This window comes from Bufo bufo, chromosome 3 (genome assembly GCF_905171765.1).
Source record: "Bufo bufo chromosome 3, aBufBuf1.1, whole genome shotgun sequence".
NCBI classification, from domain to species: domain Eukaryota; kingdom Metazoa; phylum Chordata; class Amphibia; order Anura; family Bufonidae; genus Bufo; species Bufo bufo.
In genome coordinates this window covers 459,463,780-459,489,720 of record NC_053391.1, presented here as the reverse complement: position 1 = coordinate 459,489,720, position 25,941 = coordinate 459,463,780, and positions in this window count along the sequence as shown.

Genomic DNA, 25,941 nt, shown 5'->3' with positions numbered 1-25,941 from the left:
GCCTGCTGTATTGAAGCGCTGCTCCACCCCTGGGCGTATATTCATCAGGGGCCATATGCTAAGGTATCCATATAGTGCCTATTGCCTCCGTGTCTATTCGTTTATTCATTATTACTGTTTTCCATTCTATTATCGTTCTTTACATACTGGTAGTGACGCGTTCCATGATTAGGGCCGCCCCTCTTTGTAACCGGAAGTGACGCGATGCGTTCCAGGTTGGAACGCTTTCGCTTCCTTCTCATGTGTGGCCACACATGTTCTCTCCCAGCTGTCTATGATGTATTCTAATTATCTAGCTATAAAAGTCACCTTGCTAGCCTCCCCTAAACACACACTCCCCCCCCTGAAGAAGCTTACGCGAAACGTGCGTTGGGGCTCTGTTGGTTCACCACTCAGGTATTTACTTTATGGCTCTCTTTATGGCTGATTCAATGTAATATACCTATGCACCTGGTCATATTTGCACTATGCACTTTATATCTTGGTATGTACTGTATTTTATTCTGATTTAGTCTTGATAGCTTTGGCTAGTCCTCTATATATTTGATATCTGGCTTGGGCCATATATATATTTTAGGATATTTATATTATCTTTCTAGCCTTGATACGTTTTGTTATCCTGTGGTGCACCATTTTTCTGAGTGCTCTCCATTCACCATTGTATTGTTGTTTTTTATGTGTATTTTAACCACTTAAGGACCACAGGTTTATATCCCCCTAAAGACCAGGCCCTTTTTTACAAATCGGCACTCCACAACTTTAGCGGTTTATTGCTCGGTCATGCAACTTACCACCCAAATGAATTTTACCTCCTTTTCTTCTCACTAATAGAGCTTTCATTTGGTGGTATTTCATTGCTGCTGACATTTTTACTTTTTTTGTTATTAATCGAAATGTAACGATTTTTTTGCAAAAAAATGACATTTTTACTTTCAGTTGTAAAATTTTGCAAAAAAAACGACATCCAAATATACATTTTGCTCTAAATTTATTGTTCTACATGTCTTTGATAAAAAAAAAAATGTTCGGGTAAAAAAAAAAATGGTTTGGGTAAAACTTATAGCGTTTACAAACTATGGTACAAAAATGTGAATGTCCGCTTTTTGAAGCAGCTCTGACTTTCTGAGCACCTGTCATGTTTCCTGAGGTTCTACAATGCCCAGACAGTACAAACACCCCACAAATTACCCCATTTCAGAAAGTAGACACCCTAAGGTATTCGCTGATGGGCATAGTGAGTTCATAGAACTTTTTATTTTTTCTCACAAGTTAGTGGAAAATGATGATTTTTTTTTTTTTTTTTTTTTTCTTACAAAGTCTCATATTCCACTAACTTGTGACAAAAAATAAAAATGTCTATGAACTCACTATGCCCATCAGCGAATACCTTGGGGTGTCTTCTTTCCAAAATGGGGTCACTTGTGGGGTAGTTATATTGCCCTGGCATTCTAGGGGCCCAAATGTGTGGTAAGTAGTTTGAAATCAAAATGTGTAAAAAATGACCGGTGAAATCCGAAAGGTGCTCTTTGGAATGTGGGCCCCTTTGCCCACCTAGGCTGCAAAAAAGTGCCACACATGTGGTATCACCGTACTCAGGAGAAGTTGGGGAATGTGTTTTGGGGTGTCATTTTACATATACCCATGCTGCAAAAAAGTTCCACACATGTGGTATCACCGTACTCAGGAGAAGTTGGGGAATGTGTTTTGGGGTGTCATTTTACATATACCCATGCTGGGTGAGATAAATATCTTGGTCAAATGCCAACTTTGTATAAAAAAAATGGGAAAAGTTGTCTTTTGCCAAGATATTTCTCTCACCCAGCATGGGTATATGTAAAATGACACCCCAAAACACATTCCCCAACTTCTCCTGAGTACAGAGATACCACATGTGTGACACTTTTTTGCAGCCTAGGTGGGCAAAGGGGCCCATATTCCAAAGAGCACCTTTCGGATTTCACCGGTCATTTTTTACACATTTTGATTTCAAACTTCTTACCACACATTTGGGCCCCTAGAATGCCAGGGCAGTATAACTACCCCACAAGTGACCCCATTTTGGAAAGAAGACACCCCCAGGTATTTCGTGATGGGCATAGTGAGTTCATGGAAGTTTTTTTATTTTTTGTCACAAGTTAGTGGAATATGAGACTTTGTAAGGGGAAAAAAAAATAAAAAATTATCATTTTCCGCTAACTTGTGAGAAAAAATATAAAATTCTAGGAACTCGCCATGCCCCTCACGGAATACCTTGGGGTGTCTTCTTTCCAAAATGGGGTCACTTGTGGGGTAGTTATACTGCCCTGGCATTTTCCAGGGGCCCTAATGTGTGGTAAGTAGGTAAATGACCTGTGAAATCCGAAAGGTGCTCTTTGGAATGTGGGCCCCTTTGCCCACCTAGGCTGCAAAAAAGTGCCACACATGTGGTATCGCCGTATTCAGGAGAAGTTGGGGAATGTGTTTTGGGGTGTCATTTTACATATACCCATGCTGGGTGAAATTAATATCTTGGTCAAATGCCAACTTTGTATAAAAAAATGGGAAAAGTTGTCTTTTGCCAAGATATTTCTCTCACCCAGCATGGGTATATGTAAAATGACACCCCAAAACACATTGCCCAACTTCTCCTGAGTACGGCGATACCAGATGTGTGACACTTTTTTGCAGCCTAGATGCGCAAAGGGGCCCACATTCCTTTTATGAGGGCATTTTTAGACATTTGGATCCCAGACTTCTTCTCACGCTTTAGGGCCCCTAAAATGCCAGGGCAGTATAAATACCCCACATGTGACCCCATTTTGGAAAGAAGACACCCCAAGGTATTCAATGAGGGGCATGGCGAGTTCATCGAAAAAAAAAATTTTGGCACAAGTTATCGGAAATTGATTTTATTTATTTTTTTCTCACAAAGTCTCCCTTTCCGCTAACTTGGGACAAAAATTTCAATCTTTCATGGACTCAATATGCCCCTCACGGAATACCTGGGGGTGTCTTCTTTCCGAAATGGGGTCACATGTGGGGTATTTATACTGCCCTGGCATTCTAGGGGCCCTAAAGCGTGAGAAGAAGTCTGGAATATAAATGTCTAAAAATTTTTACGCATTTGGATTCCGTGAGGGGTAGGGTGACTTCATGTGAGATTTTATTTTTTGACACAAGTTAGTGGAATATGAGACTTTGTAAGAAAAAAAAAATAATTTCCGCTAACTTGTCTGAATGGAGCCTTACAGAGGGGTGATCAATGACAGGGGGGTGATCAATGACAGGGGGGTGATCAGGGAGTCTATATGGGGTGATCACCCCCCTGTCATTGATCACCCCCCTATAAGGCTCCATTCAGATGTCCGTATGTGTTTTGCGGATCCGATCCATGTATCCGTGGATCCGTAAAAATCATACGGACATCTGAATGCAGCCTGACAGGGGGGGTGATCAATGACAGGGGGGGTGATCAATGACAGGGGGGGTGATCAGGGAGTCTATATGGGGTGATCACACCCCCTGGAAGGCTCCAGGGAGATGCCTGTATGTGTTTTGCAGATCCGATCCATCTATCAGTGGATCCGTGAAAATCATGCGGACATCTGAATGGAGCTTGACAGGGGGGTAATCAATGACAGGGGGGTGATCAGGGAGTCTATATGGGGTGATCACCACAGTCATTGATCACGCCCCTGTAAGGCTACATTCAGACGTCCGTATGCGTTTTGCGGATCCGATCCATCTATCAGTGGATCCGTAAAAATCATGCGCACATCTGAATGGAGCTTTACAGGGGGGTGATCAATGACGGGGGTGATCAATGACAGGGGGGTGATCAGGGAGTCTATATGGGGTGATCACCACAGTTATTGATCACGCCCCTGTAAGGCTCCATTCAGACGTCCGTATGCGTTTTGCGGATCCGATCCATCTATCAGTGGATCCGTAAAAATCATGCAGACATCTGAATGGAGCTTTACAGGGGGTTGATCAATGACAGGGGGGTAATCAATGACAGGGGGGTGATCAGGGAGTCTATATGGGGTGATCACCACAGTCATTGATCACGCCCCTGTAATGCTACATTCAGACGTCCGTATGCGTTTTGCGGATCCGATCCATCTATCAGTGGATCCGTAAAAATCATGCGGACATCTGAATGGAGCTTTACAGGGGGGTGATCAATGACGGGGGTGATCAATGACAGGGGGGTGATCAGGGAGTCTATATGGGGTGATCACCACAGTTATTGATCACGCCCCTGTAAGGCTCCATTCAGACGTCCGTATGCGTTTTGCGGATCCGATCCATCTATCAGTGGATCCGTAAAAATCATGCGGACATCTGAATGGAGCTTTACAGGGGGGTGATCAATGACGGGGGTAATCAATGACAGGGGAGTGATCAGGGAGTCTATATGGGGTGATCATCACAGTCATTGATCACGCCCCTGTAAAGCTCCATTCAGACGTCCGTATGCGTTTTGCGGATCCGATCCATCTATCAGTGGATCCGTAAAAATCATGCAGACATCTGAATGGAGCTTTACAGGGGGTTGATCAATGACAGGGGGGTAATCAATGACAGGGGGGTGATCAGGGAGTCTATATGGGGTGATCACCACAGTCATTGATCACACCCCTGTAAGGCTCCATTCAGACGTCTGTATGCGTTTGGCGGATCCGATCCATCTATCAGTGGATCCGTAAAAATCATGCGGACATCTGAATGGAGCTTTACAGGGGGGTGATCAATGACAGGGGTGTAATCAATGACAGGGGGGTGATCAGGGAGTCTATATGGGGTGATCACCACAGTCATTGATCACGCCCCTGTAGGGCTCCATTCAGACGTCCGTATGCGTTTTGCGGATCCGATCCATCTATCAGTGGATCCGTAAAAATCATGCGGACATCTGAATGGAGCTTTACAGGGGGGGTGATCAATGACAGGGGGGTAATCAATGACAGGGGGGTGATCAGGGAGTCTACAGGGAGTGCAGAATTATTAGGCAAGTTGTATTTTTGAGGATTAATTTTATTATTGAACAACAACCATGTTCTCAATGAACCCAAAAAACTCATTAATATCAAAGCTGAATATTTTTGGAAGTAGTTTTTAGTTTGTTTTTAGTTTTAGCTATTTTAGGGGGATATCAGTGTGTGCAGGTGACTATTACTGTGCATAATTATTAGGCAACTTAACAAAAAACAAATATATACCCATTTCAATTATTTATTTTTACCAGTGAAACCAATATAACATCTCAACATTCACAAATATACATTTCTGACATTCAAAAACAAAACAAAAACAAATCAGTGACCGATATAGCCACCTTTCTTTGCAAGGACACTCAAAAGCCTGCCATCCATGGATTCTGTCAGTGTTTTGATCTGTTCACCATCAACATTGCGTGCAGCAGCAACCACAGCCTCCCAGACACTGTTCAGAGAGGTGTACTGTTTTCCCTCCTTGTAAATCTCACATTTGATGATGGACCACAGGTTCTCAATGGGGTTCAGATCAGGTGAACAAGGAGGCCATGTCATTAGATTTTCTTCTTTTATACCCTTTCTTGCCAGCCACGCTGTGGAGTACTTGGACGCGTGTGATGGAGCATTGTCCTGCATGAAAATCATGTTTTTCTTGAAGGATGCAGACTTCTTCCTGTACCACTGCTTGAAGAAGGTGTCTTCCAGAAACTGGCAGTAGGACTGGGAGTTGAGCTTGACTCCATCCTCAACCCGAAAAGGCCCCACAAGCTCATCTTTGATGATACCAGCCCAAACCAGTACTCCACCTCCACCTTGCTGGCGTCTGAGTCGGACTGGAGCTCTCTGCCCTTTACCAATCCAGCCACGGGCTCATCCATCTGGCCCATCAAGACTCACTCTCATTTCATCAGTCCATAAAACCTTAGAAAAATCAGTCTTGAGATATTTCTTGGCCCAGTCTTGACGTTTCAGCTTGTGTGTCTTGTTCAGTGGTGGTCGTCTTTCAGCCTTTCTTACCTTGGCCATGTCTCTGAGTATTTCACACCTTGTGCTTTTGGGCACTCCAGTGATGTTGCAGCTCTGAAATATGGCCAAACTGGTGGCAAGTGGCATCTTGGCAGCTGCACGCTTGACTTTTCTCAGTTCATGGGCAGTTATTTTGCGCCTTGGTTTTTCCACACGCTTCTTGCGACCCTGTTGACTATTTTGAATGAAACGCTTGATTGTTCGATGATCACGCTTCAGAAGCTTTGCAATTTTAAGAGTGCTGCATCCCTCTGCAAGATATCTCACTATTTTTGACTTTTCTGAGCCTGTCAAGTCCTTCTTTTGACCCATTTTGCCAAAGGAAAGGAAGTTGCCTAATAATTATGCACACCTAATATAGGGTGTTGATGTCATTAGACCACACCCCTTCTCATTACAGAGATGCACATCACCTAATATGCTTAATTGGTAGTAGGCTTTCGAGCCTATACAGCTTGGAGTAAGACAACATGCATAAAGAGGATGATGTGGTCAAAATACTCATTTGCCCAATAATTCTGCACTCCCTGTATATGGGGTGATCAAGGGTAAATAAGGGGTTAAAAAAATCACATCTCCAGCCTGCCAGCGAGTGAGAATTTGCGAATATTTAAAATATAGTAACATGTATTCGTTATATCGAATATTCGTCATTTTTTCTATCTGAACACATGATTCCTCCCTGCTTCTTGCTTGTGGGCCAATGAGTCATTGGCCCACACGCAACTTAAGCAGGGAGGAATCATGACTTATATTCAATATAGTGCTATATATTTGTATTTTAGAATATTTGTCTTTTTTTTTTCCATCTGAAGTCATGATTCCTCCCTGCTTAAGTTGCTTGTGGACCAATGACTCATTGGCCCACAAGCAAGAAGCAGGGAGGAATCATGTGTTCAGATGGAAAAAATGATGAATATTCTCTAGTGCTATATATTCATTTTTGACCCACGCGTGTATTAATTGCATAATATATTCGCATATTATGCGATCATTACCTTGACGATTTTCGAGTAAAAAAAAAAAAATGTAGAATACAACGAATATTTGAATTTGCTAATATTCTACAAAATATTTGCAAAATATCACGAATTAGAATATGACCCCTGCCGCTCATCACTACTCTGCATCTGTGAGATGATCATGCGGAGGTCATCCACCTCCAGAGACAGCCCCTGTAGCTGTCCGATCAGTGCAGCGATAATATCCATGGCTGAACTGATACAGACAACAAAATGACAGTTATTCGGCGGTTTATAATGTCACGATCAGTGTGGGGGAAAAACTCCACACTAAACACAGGAGGGAAGGGGAACAGTAACTAGGCCTGGAAACTAGGGAAGGAACAGGTCACCTCCTAAACAACCTTAATCTGGGCCCTAACTACCTATCAATATGAATAGACCTTGAAGGTAGGAATATTCATATGCTGTATACCTAGGCCCTTAAATCCCTATAAGGCCCTGGAATGAGGTTAGGACCAGAGACAACCCATTCCTCCCCAGATAGACAAATGGAAGTCTCTGTCTCAGGTCCAAATACAAACAACAGGTTATATAACAAACACAAAACAATAAGAAAAGACAAGACTTATCTGAAAATAGAAAACTGGCAACTCTAGAAGCACCACAGAGCACAACCGACCAGCTTGTTAGAAGGCAGGAAGAAAAACTATAAACTGCACCTCCAAGAGTGAGAAGCGGCTACTTATGGGAAAAGTAAATTACCAACAAGCAACACCTGAAGCAAGGGGTATCGGAATTCACCAAAACACAGACATAATAAGATCCACAGTGAACTTGTCAATTTAACCCACGAGTTGCCAGTCTCTCCGATCTCCTGGTACCTGCGACGAGTGCGACGGGAACGTCGGTGACAAGTTCTTCATTAATGCCGCAAAGTGAAATACACAAAAACTCAGTATTGCATTTTTTTAGTTTTTGTTTTTTGATTTTTACAGGGGCAGAGGTTAAAGGGATTCTGTCCCCTCTTTTTACCCTATAGAGATGCGGACATGCACAGCTAGATCGCAGCTAGCATGTCCGCAATATACTTGTCCCATATCTTTGTGTGGTTTTATTTAGGGGAAAAAATTATTTTATATATATGCAAATGAGCCTGGTAAGGAGCCTAAGGGGCTGTACTAACCGTTCTGGAGCCCAGCCACGCAGTGCCGGCATAGTGTTTTTTCCCTGTCCTGGCATCAGCCTCAGGGAAGGAACTGCGCATGCGCCAGCTTGCGCATCGCGAGATTACGGCGATCTGACTTCGTGAGCAAGGAGGAGATTGCTGGTTACAGGCGGGGCTGGGCTCCTTCACAGGGGGGCGGGGCTGGGCTCCAGAACGATTACTACAGCCCCTTGGGCTCCTTACCAGGCTCATTTACATATATATAAAATAATTTTTCCCCTAAATAAAACCACAAAGAAATATGGGACAAGTATATTGTGGAAATGCTAGCGGCGATCTAGCCGTGCATGTCAGCATCTCTATAGGGTAAAAAGAGGTGACAGAATCCCTTTAAGCATTTTTGGTCTTTCAGGAATCAATACAATGAAAGGGCAATGGTGATTCATTGGGAGCTTATTGTTTACACAGCCACATTGGTTTGTCTGTACAGGTGCCTACTAACAGGGTTGTCAACCATAATTTTTCTGAACAATTCATCCCAAAATCACTGACAGACAACATTTTGTACAGACAAATTGGAGAACCATGATGAATGATGAAGATTATTTTAAGTAATACTGTACATGTCTATAGCTCAATAGTAACATAGTTTATAAGGCTGAAAAAAGACATCTGTCCATCAAGTTCAGACTGTTATCCTGCAAGTTGATCCAGAGGAAGGCAAAAAAAAAACCTGTGAGGTAAAAGCCAATTTTCCTCACTTTAGGTTCAAAAAAATCCTTCCCAACTCCAATCAGGCAATCAGAATAACTTCCTAGATCAATGACCCCTCTCTGGTTACTATAACCTATAATATTATTACACTCCAGAAATACATCCAGGCCCCTATTGAACTCTTTTAATGAACTCACCAAAACCACCTCCTCATCCTCAGGCAGAAAGTTCCATAGTCTCACTTACCGTAAAGAATCCTCCTTTATGTTTGGGTACAAACCTACTTTCCTCCAGACGCAGAGGATGTCCCCTCGTCACAGTCAGAGTCCTGGGAATAAATAGATGATGGGAGAGATTTCTGTACTGACCCCTGATATATTTATACATAGTTATTAGATCTCCCCTCAGTAGGGTTGAGCGAACCCGAACTGTAAAGTTCGGGTTCGTACCGAACTTTACGGTGTTCAGCACCCGAACCGGAACATTTCAGTAAAAGTTCGGGTTCGGTGTTCGGGTAATATTAATATACCATCTCAGTGGAGTTTTCTCCAATCCGATGGTATATTTTAACTTGAAGCGTCCCCATCACCATGGGAACGTCTCTATGTTAGAATATACCATCGGATTTGAGTTAGATCGTGAAAACTCAGATCCGACAGTATATTCTAACACAAAGGCGTTCCCATAGTGATGGGGACACTTCAAGTTAGAATATACTGAGAACTGTGGACATAATGGCCCCCTGCTGCCTGGCAGCACCTGATCTTAACCCCTCAGGTGCCGCACCTTATGGGTTAATTGTGCAGATCACAGCCCCCTGTAAGAGATCAGGTGCTGCCAGGCAGCAGGGGGCCAGACCCCCTCCCTCCTTAGTATTAAAATCATTGGTGGCCAGTGCGGCCCCACCTCCCTCCCTCCCCAGTATTAAAATCATTGGAGGCCAGTGCGCCCCCCTCCTCCCTATTAAAATCATTGGTGGATAGTGCGGCCCCCCACCCCCACCCACCCACTATTAAAATCATTGGTGGCTAGTGCGGCCCCCCCCACCCACCCTCTATTGAAATCATTGGTGTCCAGTGCGGCCTCCCCTCTCCCCCCCCTAATTAAAATCATTGGTTAACAACCCCTTCCCCCCCCCCATCATTGGTGGCAGCGGAGTCCCAGTTTAATCGCTTGGGCTCAGATCGGTTACCATGGCAGCCAGGACGCTACTGCAGTTCTGGCTGCAATGGTTACTTAGCACTTTTAGCAGCATTATACTTACATGCGCTGTCTGTGGCCGGCCGGAGCTCCTCTAACTGGTAAGTGAAAGGTCTGTGCAGCGCATTGCTTATAGCACAGACCTGTCACTTACCAGTAGGAGGAGCGCCCGGCCGGCCACAGACAGTGCACGTAAGTATAATGCTGCTAAAAGTGCTAAGTAACCATGGCAGCCAGGACTGAAGTAGCGTCCTGGCTGCCATGGTAACCAATCGGAGCCCCAGCGATTAAACTGGGACTCCGATCGGAACTGCCGCTCCGCTGCCACCAATGTGTCACGACCATGGTTATGGTCGTGACTCCTGGATCCGCATGCAGTTGCCGGCGGTTTGGTTTTATTGTCAACCACATGGTGAGGGCTGCTTGTATGTTGCCTCACGTGTGGTTGCCGTTGGCAACATGATTGTATTTGGCAGTATAGCAGCCTGAGCTGTTGCTAGGCAGCTTGCTGTCAAGTGCATGCGGTTACACCTGACAACCTCTCTTTGTATGTGTGCACTTTCCCGTTTTGTTGTGCACGAGGTTTTGTATGTGTGCACTGTGACACTTTTTGTCACTTGCGGTTGTCCGTGGCAACGTCTGGTGTTTTGTACATGTGGTGGCAGTGTCTCGGCCTTCTGGCTGTTTCCCAGGACATGCTTGCCACGCATGTCGTTGCCGGCGGTAACAGCTGCAGTTTGATTGTTGTTTGTACACTTCCCCTTTAAGTGTCAGTCTTCCCTTGCCTGGTGTAGGAAGGGTTAACTCCCTTCCTTGTGTGTGAACACTGGGTGTGTCTGTGTGTGGGTGTGGCCACTTGGGGCTATTTAGCTCCGGCTGGATGCCAGACTCTGAGGGGTACTTCAGCCATGGTTAGCTGGAGTCATCCTCCTGGTTATATTCCATCTGCCAGCAAGGGCCACCCTTGTGGTCATAAGTTTATGTATGATGTTTTGAAGATGTTTCTGTGGTCTCTTTGTTTATTGCAGCTATGGTTTCCTGGGTTCCTGTGTGATGTTGGTGTGTGTTGTGTCCGTTTGAGTTGTTGTGGACAGCAGCACTTGTTCATGGGTTCCAGGCTGTGTGTCTGTGGCAGGTAGGTGTTGTACTTGTTTCATTTACCTGCCATTGCCATATGCTGTTTATGTTCCCCTTCCTTTGCAGTCTGGCCAGTGAGACTCTTGTTCGTCCGTGTCTTGGAGGAACAGGTCATCTTACCCTGCTCCTAGTCCAGGGCCACCCTGAGGGCTAGTAGGGATTTTAGGTTCCAGAGTATGAGCCCTCCCACCATCAGGGTCGGCTCATATGGCTAGGAGACAGGGTCAGAATTAGGGACGTATTAGGAGGTGACCTGCTCCCTGATTCCTGTCCTGGCCTAGCAGCGACCACCATCTTCTGTCATCGCACGGCTGAGGGTTTTTCTCATCCTTAGCCGTGACACAATGATGGGGGGGAAGGGGGGTTGTTAACCTGTAGCCACTGCCACCAATGATTTTAATTAGTGGTGGGGGGGAGAGGGGAGGCCACACTGGACACCAATGATTTTAATAGGGGAAGGGGGCCGCACTAACCACCAATGATTTTAATAGGGGGGGTGGGGTTGGGGGGCCGCACTGGACAACAATGATTTTAATACTGGGGAGGGAGGGAGGGGGGGGGCCGCACTGACCACCAATGATTTTAATGCTGGGGAGGGAGGGGGGTCTGGCCTCTGCTGCCTGGCAGCACCCGATCTCTTACAGGGGGCTGAGATCCGCACAATTAACCCCTCAGGTGCGGCACTAAAACTATTTTTCCATGTCAGTGTTACCCAGTGTTTTACCATTTAGTATGTAGTGGTGACTTGTATTATTCCTACCCATGTGCATAACCTTACATTTGTCAGTGTTAAACTTCCTCTGCCACTTCTCTGCCCAAGCCTCCAATATGTGCAGATCCCTCTGTAGCAGTATACTGTCCTCTTCTGTGTCATTTATTTTACACAGTTTAGTGTCATCTGCACAAATTGATATTTTACTGTGCAAGCCTTCTACAAGATCATTAATAAATATATTCAAGAGAATAGGGCCCAATACTGAACCCTGTGGTACCCCACTAGTGATAGTGACCCACTCTGAGTGTGTAGAAACAAAAGTGCAAGAGCAGCACTCAACGGTCCGTCCTTGTTGTAGGGAGTTGCAACAGCCCCACACCAGCCGCGGATCCAATCAGCCAGAGAATACGTGAAAATCAAACATCGGAGGCAGCATCTCCCATCATTCCATCTTTATTGGAGCTTCACAGCATACAAAAAATCAGCAACGTTTCGGCTGTGCAACAGCCTTTGTCAAGCATAAAAAACATATGGCAGAGTTGCAGTGGCGTACTGTCAATAGAGGCAGACCACGCACTGGCTATGGGGCCCGTGAGGTTAGGGGGCCCGGCCAGGCTGCATGGCTCCGCCCCCTTTCCGACCTGAATACACGCTGCATTAGTTAACAGTAGAGAGATAAATACTGGCAATGGGGCGTTTGGGTCGGCAGCCCTGGACCCAGTGTCAATGAGGGGTGTACATTGCCACCCCAAACGCCCCAGTGCCATTACATATTTACATTTGGCATTATACACAGCGCTAGTGCTGCGCTGACAACAGCAGGCTGGGCTGGAAGGAGAGAAGGAGCAGGGAGAGTGAGCAGCCGATTCCTCCAATCAGGAAGCAGCTCACTGCCTGATGTGCCCGCCCCTCTGTGATGTCTTTCTTGGTGGAAGTTTGCTCCCACAGCTAGCAGCGCGGTAAGTACCAGCCCTGCATTTACTGTTCTCAGCAGTGATGTCCCACATGCTGACCTTCCTCTGGGTCCTCCTGCCTTCTCTATGCTTGTTAACCCCCAGCACTGCCTTCACTATTCCTAGGCTGTGTGAGAGGGCAGAAGGAAGCAGAAGCGCTCTGCATGATAGAGCTGAGGTGAGAGGAGCTGACAGGAAGACGGGCTGTTTGCTGCAGCAGTGGGACTGTACTTACAGCTGTCAGGGTCAGACAGGAGCCTCAGCTCTGCTCACTGTAGTGCATATGTATTCTTTCATATGGGACCTGTGGCATGTGCTGGATGCTCCAGATAGACTACCACTGAGTGAAGGATGGGACATGACTAAAATTGCTCAGCTCTGCTCCCTGTTAATAACAAAGGGAGACGTTGAGCTGTGAGACAGAGATCTAATGCTGTGGACCTGCAGAAGATCAGTCCCAGGGGTCACATTGACCAATGTGGACAGTTCTGCTGCAGTAATTAACCCTATAGGCTCTCCTCTGATTTACACCTATCATAAAATAAATAAAACTTAAAGGGTAAGGCCGAGTTCATGTCCCGTTTTTTCCATCCGTTTCATGTATACATACAGTGGCATCCTTCATCATAGAGTTTGAAAGAAAAATTCATATGTTAACCTATACGGTTTTTCTACTGGACTCTGCAGGATAGAAAAGCATAGGGTGCAGCACTTTTTTATCCCCCCCCCACCCCAACATTTAAGTAAAAACGGATGGCAAAAACGTGATGTGACCACAGCCTAACCTTTTATTTAGCTCCTAATGTACCCCACACCTTCAGTAATCAGCTTTAATTATTAAACTTTTTATTGGGGGGGCCCAATTCTGAGTTTTGCTATGGGGCCCCATGATTTCTATGTACGCCCCTGCAGAGTTGCATATAAAAACCCACACCCAGGAACACCCACAATTGTCAGAACCAATTAAACATAGCCATATCATCCACCCATCCCATTACCTCTCTGCACACAGACTCCCATACTAATCACATCACCTGTAGTTACCCTCTCCTTATCCGCAATGGTTTTAGCTGTGGTCCGCGTCCTTAAAACCACACTGCGCATGTCCATGTAGCGACTAGCCCCGCTCCACGTCACACACGCGCGCCCGGAGCGAAGTCCCGCGATAGCCGACGTCAGAAACAGCTGACCACAGCATCATAGAGACTCTGCCCCGCTCGCCCGCGCAGACATGGAGCTAGGCGTCGCATTACCTAGGGGATGCAGCCGCGTCAGTGAGTAGGGACCACGTATGAAGCAACCATAATTTATGGCCACAACTGAAACACCCTGGGACAACATATATGCTTAATATCCACAGCGTATCACAGTGGATACTGATCAAACCATAAATGCAGTGTAAATAACTGTCATCTTACACTATTATCATACAGATTGAGCGCTGTATAGAACATATTTCACTGCACCAGGCAACAGGTGTCTCGTCTGTATGCATGGATATATTAAATGGTGATGCATGATATAGTCAAATCTAACCATTTAAAAAAAAAAAAAAAAGGATCCTAGCATGGGTGGGACCTCAGCCCCCTATAAAATATCATAAAAACACTATCCATATAGAACACTGATGAGGATCATCCACCAACCTAATCAATACTGGCTACATTAAACTCTAAATTCAGCCCATAGGGCTGTAGCGATCTCAAAGTATTGATCCATTTCAATTCCTTCCTCCTGAGTAATTTATTTTTATCATCTCCCCTCCTCAGTGGCCCTACAGAATCTATTGCACGAAAAAGGAGCTGGTTAATGGAGTGCTCGCTATCAATGAAGTGTTTCGCTACCGGTTTGTCTATCATGGCCTTCCTAATGGTACTCTTGTGTTTATTTATTCGCTCCCTGAGCTCCATAGTGGTTTCTCCCACATAAATGTAGCTACAGGGGCACTGTATCATGTAGACTACGTCTCTGGATCTACAGGTGTAGTATTCCCTAATCTTGAAGCTTTTCCCACTATATGGATGGGTAAATACATCACCTTTCATTATCCCACATGCATTTACAGCATGATAAACATGGAAAATTACCCATTTTCCTAGGTGCCAATAAAGTTTCTTTTTCTGTCCTAGCTCCGCCCACATCAGATTTGACTAGTCTGTCCCGTATACAGACACTCCTTCTGTATGCCATCATCGGGGGCGATGCAAATTCCCTCATATCAGGCATTCCTCGATGGAGGATATGCCAATCCTTCCTGAGGATATTCGATATCGCACCACTATCGCCACCGAAGATGGACACAAAAGGAATCCTGTTCTCAGTCCCTGTCTGTGTGGATCCACTCAAAACCGTTTCACGATTGACCATCAAAACTTTACTCCTAGTCCTCTGCAGTAAGGTGCAAGGATAACCCCTTCTCATAAGCTTCCTGCATATCTCATCTGTTCTTGTAAGGAATCTGTCATCATCGGACACTATTCTTCGTACACGTAACAATTGGCTCCATGGTAAAGAATCAACCATGCGTCGGGGATGATTACTGTCATAAATCAATAATGTGTTTTTGTCGGTCACTTTTTGGAAGAGATCAGTCCTGATTTCTCCATTCTCAATGTATACACGTACATCAAGGAATTGTAACTCTTCCATTGATGCCGTCAATGTAAATTTCAACCCCGGGACACCACTATTCAAATGGAGGTGGAATCGCTTAAGATCATCTTCAGTCCCACCCCAAATCATGAAAATGTCGTTGATGTAGCGCCACCAGCATAGGACCCTCCCAGAGAAATGGGAGCGATATACCAATTTGTCCTCAACCTCCGTGTAACGGTCACGTCCACACACACACAGGGGGAAGGGTAGTGACCACTGCGCTCCACCCTCACCCCTGGCCCTGCCTACTTGCCTCACGAGTCCTGATGACAGGGGACAACTGGACGGCAATCCCTAACTCAGCAGGCTGCCTGTATTTATAGTGGGGAGAGAGGGTCATGTGACGTGGCCAGCATCACATGACCGACAGACCAACCAGTCGAGCACCGAGTGATCAGCTCGGCGCTCAAGGCAGACTAGGGGCAGGGAGCCACCCAGCTAGTAAAGCCGCCCTGGGAATGAGGTCAAACACAGAACCTCATTCCAAAAGCTAAGCAACAGTTCTGCGGGCAATGGGGGACCGAGTGCACCTTCGGAACCCCGTGACACTCCGCCATGAAGATGTTAGCGTAGGTGGGGGCCACATTGGACCCCATGGCCACACCCCGCTTCTGTTGATAGAAGGTGTCCCTGAAGAGGAAATAATTCCACCTCAGGACCACCTCCAGGAGGTTGAGGATCAGATGGCAAGCACCCAGGGACAGTCCCATGCCGGCCAGGGCCACATCGACGACATTCAAACCATAAGTGTGGTAAATAGAGGTATAAAGTGAAACAACATCAAAGCTTACCAACCTAAATTCACTAGGTAATACAATTGCTTTTAATTTTGAGAGAAAATCGCCAGTATCCCTGACATATGAGGGAACCGAGGTTGCATGGACCCGCAGGACCCTATCTAGGAATATAGAGACAGTATTGAAGACAGAGCCCCTGCCCGACACAATCGGCCGGCCAGGGGGATCCCTCAAGCTCTTGTGTATTTTGGGGAGTATGTATATCACAAGGGTTATCAGTTGGCTGACTCTGAGATACTCATTGAGATCATCATCAATGATCCCTTCATCTCTTGCCTTATCCAGATTACCCCCTATTATACGCATAATATCCCACTTGGGATCCCCTCCCAAAACCTCATAGACCTCTACATCACCTAACTGTCTCATAATCTCCCCAATATACCTGTCTGTGTCCATGACAACCACGGCTCCCCCCTTGTCTGCTGGCTTAATGGTAAGTTGTTTATTGCACTCCAACTCTTTAATGGCATGCCTCTCTACAGTGGATAAGTTGGACCTGTGTTGTTTCAAATTAGTACCTTGTAACTCTGCAATATTTCTTTTTACAATAGCGATGTATGTTTCCACCACATGGTTATTTTGTGGGGGTGAAAAGCTACTTTTGTTCCTCAACCCATATGTTTTACATGACAGTTTCCCATTTACATCATCCATATGTTGGGTCCAATATGGATGATGTAAATGGGAAACTGTAATGTAAAACATATTCCTGGATAGTGTCCTGCGGGTCCATGCAACCTCGGCTCCCTCATATGTCAGGGATACTGGCGATTTTCTCTCAAAATTAAAAGCAATTGTATTACCTAGTGAATTTAGGTTGGTAAGCTTTGATGTTGTTTCACTTTATACCTCTATTGACCACACTTATGGTTTGAATGTCGTCGATGTGGCCCTGGCCGGCATGGGACTGTCCCGGGGTGCTTGCCATCTGATCCTCAACCTCCTGGAGGTGGTCCTGAGGAGGAATTATTTCCTCTTCAGGGACACCTTCTATCAACAGAAGTGGGGTGTGGCCATGGGGTCCAATGTGGCCCCCACCTACGCTAACATCTTCATGGCGGAGGTTGAGGACAGATTGGTATATCGCTCCCATTTCTCTGGGAGGGTCCTATGCTGGTGGCGCTACATAGACGACATTTTCATGATTTGGGGTGGGACTGAAGATGATCTTAAGCGATTCCACCTCCATTTGAATAGTGGTGTCCCGGGGTTGAAATTTACATTGACGGCATCAATGGAAGAGTTACAATTCCTTGATGTACGTGTATACATTGAGAATGGAGAAATCAGGACTGATCTCTTCCAAAAAGTAACCGACAAAAACACATTATTGATTTATGACAGTAATCTTCCCCGACGCATGGTTGATTCTTTACCATGGAGCCAATTGTTACGTGTATGAAGAATAGTATCCAATGATGACAGATTCCTTACCAGAACAGATGAGATGTGCAGGAAGCTTATTTGAAGGGGTTATCCTTGCACCTTACTGCAGAGGACTAGGAGTAAAGTTTTGACGGTCAATCGTGAAACTGTTTTGAGTGGATCCACACGGATAGGGACTGAGAACAGGATTCCTTTTGTGTCAATCTTCGGTGGTGATAGTGGTGCGATATCTAATATCCTCAGGAAGGATTGGCATATCCTCCATCGAGGAATGTCTGATATGAGGGAATTTGCATCGCCCCCGATTATGGCATACAGAAGGAGTGTCTGTATACGGGACAGACTAGTCAAATCCGATGTGGGCGGAGCTAGGACAGAAAAACAGACTTTATTGGCACCTAGGAAAACGGGTAATTTTCCATGTTTATCATGCTGTAACTGCAGTGGGATAATGAAAGGTGATGTATTTACCCATCCATATAGTGGGAAAAGCTTCAAGATTAGGGAATACTACACATGTAGATCCAGAGATGTAGTCTACATGATACAGTGCCCCTGTAGCTATATTTATGTGGGAGAAACCACTATTGAGCTCAGGGAGCGAATAAATAAACACAAGAGTACCATTAGGAAGGCCATGATAGAAAAACCGGTAGCGAAACACTTCATTGACTGAGGGCACTCCGTTAACCAGCTCAGTTTTCGTGCAATAGATTCTGTGGGGCCACTGAGGAGGGGAGGTGATAAAAATAAATTACTCAGGAGGAAGGAATTGAAATGGATCCATACTTTGAGATCGCTACAGCCCTATGGGCTGAATTTAGAGTTTAATGTAGCCAGTATTGATTAGGTTGGTGGATGATCCTCATCAGTGTTCTATATGGATAGTGTTTTTATGATATTCTATAGGGGGCTGAGGTCCCACCCATGCTAGGATCCTTTTTTTTTTTAAATGGTCAGATTTGACTATCATGCATCACCATTTAATATATCCATGCACACAGACGATACACCTGTTGCCTGGTGCAGTGTAATATGTTCTATACAGCGCTCAATCTGTATCATAATAGTATAAGATGACAGTTATTTACACTGCATTTATGGTTTGATCAGTATCCACTGTGATACGCTGTGGATATTAAGCAGATATGTTGTCCCAGGGTGTTTCAGTTGTGGCCATAAATTATGGTTGCTTCATACGCGGTCCCTACTCACTGACGCGGCTGCATCCCCTAGGTAATGTGACGCCTAGCTCCATGTCTGCGCGGGCGAGCGGGGCAGAGTCTCTATGATGCAGTGGTCAGCTGTTTATGATGTTGGCTATCGCGGGATTTCGCTTCGGGCGTGCGTGTGTGACGTGGAGCGGGGCTAGTCGCTACATGGACATGCGCAGTGTGGTTGTAAGGACGCGGACCACAGCTGAAACCATTGCGGATAAGGAGAGGGTAACTACAGGTGATGTGATTAGTATGGGAGTCTGTGTGCAGAGAGGTAATGGGATGGGTGGATGATATGGCTATGTTTAATTGGTTCTGACAATTGTTGGTGTTCCTGGGTGTGGGTTTTTATATGCAACTCTGCCATATGTTTTTTATGCTTGACAAAGGCTGTTGCACAGCCGAAACATTGCTGATTTTTTGTATGCTGTGAAGCTCTAATAAAGATGGAATGATGGGAGATGCTGCCACCGCTGTTTGATCTTCACCCACTCTGAGTGTGTATCAATAATAACCACCCTCTGTTTTCTGTCACTGAAGCCAGTTACTTACCCACATACAGACATTTTCTTTCAGTCAAAGCATTTTCATTTTATTACCTAACCTTTTATGTGTTAGAGTATCAAATGCTTTGTAGAAGTCCAGATATACGACATCCATTGATTCAACACGGTCAAGGGCACTTTTAATGGGGAATTTACTTTTACATTCTGCGTTTCATCTGACAGTTTATTTTCCTCAGTAAATACAGTGGAGATAAAAAGTTTTAAATAGCTTTGCTTTGCAACTCTCCACTCATCACTCTCTAAAGGGCCAACACTTTCAGATTTATACTTTTACCATTTATATAATTGAAGAAAATGTTTTGGTTAGTTTTACTCTCTTTTTCAATGAATCTCTCTGTCTCTAGTTTGGCTGCTTTTATTTGTTTTTTACATGCTCTATTTTTTTTCCTTATAGTTTTTCAATGCTTCCTCACAACCCTCCTGTTTTAGTGATTTAAATGCTTTTTTTTTTATCATTCTTTGCTTACTTTACAATTCTATTTATTCACATATTTTTATTTCTTGTTCTTCACCCTTTTTATTCCTATAAGGTATGTACCTCTCACAATTAGAGTTTAGATGCTTTTAAAAATATCCCATTTTGTGTTTGTATTTTTTTATTTTTGAGGATTTTGTCCCAGTTAGTTTGGCCAATGGCCTCTCTTAGTTGGCTAAATTTAGCTTTTTTGAAATTTGGTATTTTTATAGCTCGAATCGGGAAGTGGGTAATCTAAAATATAACGTTTATTAATAATGCAGATAAAACAAAGTAATTTCCTAGATAAAGTGTGCAATGACAAACCTTGGGATAGAAAATGCTGATATACCCTAGGGATGACCCAGGTGTCTATCCCAAATGAAAATAACAAAAAGACACTAAAATAGTGCACGGCGGCACCAGTAACCAATTGTCCTACCGTTACCGTGGGACAGGATACGGATCGTTCACCACCGACGGAACTCCAATCGAGGCTATGAATAAATGAAAAAGTAATGTCAGGCAGTGATGCACATGTGTGCAGGGTCCCTGTAAAGGCCCTATGGCTGACTAACGGTAATTGCCCTAATACTAGATATAGGTAGCAGCCTCACCACAGGGCACTCGTCCTAACAAGGTCTGTCGGTGGTGAACGATCCGTATCCTGTCCCGCGGTACCGGTAGGACAATTGGTTACTGGTGCCGATGATACGCTCTAAACAAACTGTAACCCTGTACGTTAACTGCCCAGTCATAGCTATCATCCAGCCATGTCTCAGTTCACTATGTCATAGTCCACCTCACACATTGTTAATTCCAGTTCCCCAGTCTTATTAGTCAGACCTCTGGCATTAGTGTACAGTATATACAATTGAGAGGTTTATGTATATTTTTTACCCTACACCTTTCCTTATGAACTGTTCTAGTCCCTCCTTCTATTCCTCGCCCAGTTCTATTACCTCAACCCAGGTCTCTATCTGCACTATCTTCCCCTCCTATAATGTAATTACCCTCCCCAACAGTCCCTAATTTAAACACTCCTCCAACCATCTAGCTATTTTTTCCACCAAAACAGCTGCACCTTCCCCATTGAGGTGCAGCCCATCCCTATGATAGAGCCTGTAGCCAACACAGTATTCAGCCCAATTCTCAAGGAACCTAAACCCCTCCTTCCAACACCAGTTCTTGGGCCACTTGTTAATCTCCCTAATCTCCTGCTGCCTTTCTTGTGTGGTTCGTGGTACAGTTAGTATTTCAGAAAACACTACCTTTTGAGGTTCTTACCCTAAGCCTGTGACCTAAATCCCTAAAATAAGTTTTAGGGACACTTCACCTACATCTGACTTTATCATTTGTTCCAATATTGACCATGACTGCTGGATCTTTGCATTCCCCTTGCAGTAACGTATCCACCCGATTTGTGATATGTCAACTTGAGCGCCAGGAAGACAATACATTGTTCGATGCTCCCGGTCTTTGTGACAGATCGTCCTATCTGTACCCCTAATATACCTCATTACCAGCATTTACTGTGAGCTATAAAATGACAATTACCACCAAAATAATCTAGTCAAGTATTACCAGCCAAAAAAAAATATAAGGACACATCTCTTTTTATTTACAAAGACACAGGAAAAAAGTTGTCTACATTTACGGACTTTCCAGACATTTCTGGACTGTTGACAACCCTGCCTACTACTGATATTGTAGCTCCACCCATTCATTAAATGGGGACTGAATGTGTCAAGCTGCAGTTTCCTATACAAATAAGCCACTAGGCTAGTGTGAACAATGCAGAAGATGTGACTCTAACATGAGAATCATGGTCCATTCTTTATGCAGATCTGTGTGATATTAGAAGTCAGACCCCACCAAGCAAACATTTATAGTCTAAAAAGAATAGACATTCGAAATTTGAGTCCAGGATAACACCTTTCATATCTAAACAACCTCAGAAGACCAAACAAATTATTATCATCCTCCTAAGCATTCAAGACTGCCAAGCAAATAAAGTGTTATATAGAATATACTACTAGTTTTTTTCATTAATCCAAATTTGTTTAGTGTGGCTTGAGGAGAGGAGCTGAACTTCATCTTTGCCCTTTGGCTAGTTACAGTCAGTATGCTGGTGTGCACAGTTACTGGCGATGCTATAATCATGTGCAAACTAGTGGCTACTATAATGTAGCAGCATCTCAAATCTGCAAGGATGAAGGTAGAAAATGGACATGGCTGTATTTTTTTCTGTAACTACAAGCTGGGAATGATCATTTCTACCATTTTCACAAGCATGATTATAGCACAGATGCAGATTCATCATCACATCTAAAGCTTTTTGTGTTTTGACTGTTACATCTGATACGCATGAAGGCAAAAGAAGCAGAAATAATATCCTTTAATAATAAAAGATCTTATGGAAATCTGTCAAAAATTTATTAGCTCATCAAGTCAAAATTTGCATTAATCAACGGTAATGGCCAAACTGGAAAAAACAGCTCAGAATAAAAGTTAACCTATAACGTGCAAGTCAAATAAACCAAATCACTTACTCCATTACTCAAGGTAGCCTGTTCCTTTCCAGACAGCTTCAATTAAATAGATAATTGCAAGAGAATGGTACATTTCTGTTTTTGCAAAAGAAAGTCAGAAAGCTTTATGTGATGGACTTTAGGAAATTACTAAACTCATATTACTTGAGCAGCATCAAGATCCATGGACATGTATTCAGTATAAAATTGGAGACATACGTTAAAGAATGTCCCTATAACATTTCTAGGCTTCATATTACAGGTTCATGCCACTTAAAAGTGGTACAAAGCCATAATATAGTCATGTGTATTATGTACAAGCCACATGGATAGCTTCAAATACAGGGCCGAACTGGAACTGAAATTAGGCCCTGGCATTTTAAAACAGACAGGCCCACCTGTTGTGTGGTAAATGTGAAACGTTTACGCCCCTCCCACCCTTCCCAGTGCTAACGGTACATTTGGATGGACATTACATTCACAACTACTAAACATCTAGGAGAATACAGAACAACATACCTTTTATTTTCTCTATAGTTCCCAGTAGTTATTATAGCACCCATATAGTAGCCTCCATTAGTTATTATAGGCCCTTCTATTGTGCCCCAGTAGTTGACATAGGCCCCAAATAGTTGATATAGGCCCTCTATAGTGCCCTAGTAGTTGATATAGGCCCCAAATAGTTGATATATGCCTCTCTACAGTGCCTCTGTAGTTGATATAGGCCCCAAATAGTTGATATATGCCTCTCTACAGTGCCTCTGTAGTTGATATAGGCCCTTTTAAAGTGTCCCAGTATAGTGTCCTCAGAAGTAACAGGGAAAAAAAATCTCACCTGAGTCCTGCCCCTCGATTCAATCTGTGCCTACAAGCCAACTTCCCGGTGTCCTGGCACAGGTGAGCGCTATAAAGATATTGCACCACCCGCGACCATCTGAGACATGGTGGTGCTCGAGATGATGTCATCGAATTTGAGTTGACTTTAATTTGTTTAGAATTCTTTCACTAATCTCTAATTACTAATAATCTTGATGTCGAATATTCATATCCAATATAATTTTTTTCTCTCTGATTTGCTAATATAATGGTAGAGATATTCATAATAAATTGCAATACTAATCACCAATAGGTAACAGACAATATTCCCCTATAAACGCCAAGCTTCTGAATCACAAAACTATCTCACATACTTATGTGTCACGGATGGTGTACAGGAAACAAGACAATACCATATAAACAATGTCTCTCTGGATCCACAACTAAGGAACAAAGGGAGACCCCTGCAATAGACCTGCCGCTCTCCCTCACTGCTCAGCCTATGCGAACACCCCAAAGGTGGATGGCCGCATATCCACGTTCCTCGGCTATCTATTACCTGAAGACCCTACAATAGTGAAGGGACACGACCACCGGCTCCCTACACTGACACGGAGGGAGTCAGGGTCACCTGGATCCAGAAAAGACAAAATCATAAATACATAAACAGCACTTATCTTGCAAACGAATGACGACTGGGAACTGGGAACAGCATGCACACACACTCCAGGAAGTTGTATCAGCCGCACACTACTGCATTATGGGGAGGAACTTAAAGGGTAGCGATCAGTCTAACTGCATGACAGCTGAGATAGACTAACGAGATGAGAAACTAAACCAAAACAAAGAAATTCAAGGAGGAGGATCTCAGGGCCCACCTTCTCAGGATGGGACCTATGGAAAGCCCTGATGAGACGAGAGGCCTTAATGTCCGTCACTGGGACCCACATCCTCTCCTCAGGACCATAACCCTCCCAATGAACGAGGTACTGGAGGGAACCGCGGACAAGACGAGAATCCACAATCCTAGAGACCTGAAATTCAAGATTTCCATCAACCATAATCGGAGGAGGAGGCAAAGGCGAGGGTACAATAGGTTGAACATAAGGTTTCAATAAGGACTTATGAAAAACATTATGGATCTTCCAAGTCTGAGGAAGATCAAGACGGTAGGCAACAGGATTGATGACAGACAGGATCTTGTAAGGCCCAATAAACCTAGGACCCAACTTCCAGGAGGGAACCTTCAATTTGATATTCTTGGTAGACAACCACACCAGATCACCAACATTCAGGTCCGGACCAGGCACACGTCTCTTATCCGCCACACGCTTATATCTCTCACTCATGCTCTTTAGATTATCCTGAATCTTTTGCCAAATAGATGACAAAGACGAGGAGAATCTGTCCTCATCAGGCAAACCAGAAGAGCCCTCTCCCGAGAAAGTCCCAAACTGCGGATGGAACCCATATGCACCAAACAATGGTGACTTATCAGAGGACTCCTGACGACGGTTATTTAAAGCAAACTCAGCAAGGGACAAAAAAGAACACCAATCCTCCTGATTCTCCGCCACAAAACAGCGCAGATATGTCTCCAGATTCTGATTGACGCGCTCTGTCTGGCCATTCGACTGCGGATGGAAAGCAGAAGAGAATGACAACCGAACCCCCAAGCGAGAACAGAAGGCCTTCCAGAATCTGGAAACAAACTGCGTGCCCCTATCAGAGACTATGTCGGAAGGAATCCCATGCAATTTGACAATGTGGTCAATAAATGCCTGCGCCAGCGTCTTAGCATTGGGCAAACCAGGAAAAGGGATAAAATGCACCATTTTGCTAAAACGGTCCACCACCACCAGAATCACAGACTTCCCCGAGGAACGAGGCAAGTCCGTTATGAAGTCCATGGACAGATGTGTCCAAGGACGGGAAGGAATGGGCAAAGGAAGGAGAGGACCTGATGGCCGTGAATGAGGGACCTTGGCACGAGCGCAAGTCTCGCAAGCTGCCACAAAACCCTCAACCGACTTACGAAGCGCAGGCCACCAGAATCTCCGAGCGATGAGATCCAGTGTGGCTCTTGCCCCCGGGTGCCCAGCAAGGACCGTGTCGTGGTGTTCTTTAAAAATCTTGTGTCTCAAAGCGAGAGGCACAAACAACCTCCCAGGAGGACAAAGATCAGGAGCTTCTGACTAGGCTGGCTGCACCTCTGCCTCCAATTCAGGAAAAAGAGCAGAGACCACCACACCTTCAGCCAAAATGGGACCCGGGTCTTCAAAATTCCCACCTCCCGGAAAACAACGTGAGAGGGCATCTGCATTCACATTCTTAACCCCAGGGCGGAACGTAACAACAAAATTAAACCTTGAAAAGAACAAAGACCATCTGGCCTGTCTCGGGTTCAGACGCTTGGCTGACTCCAAGTAGGCCAGATTTTTATGGTCAGTAAACATGGTAATAGGGTGTCTGGCTCCCTCTAGCCAATGGTGCCATTCCTCAAAAGCCAACTTGATGGTCAACAATTCCCTATCTCCCACATCATAATTTCTCTCTGCGGAGGAGAGTTTCTTTGAGAAAAAGGCACACGGTTGCCATTTGGCAGGAGAGGAACCCTGAGACAAGACCGCACCCACCCCTACCTCAGAAGCATCAACCTCAA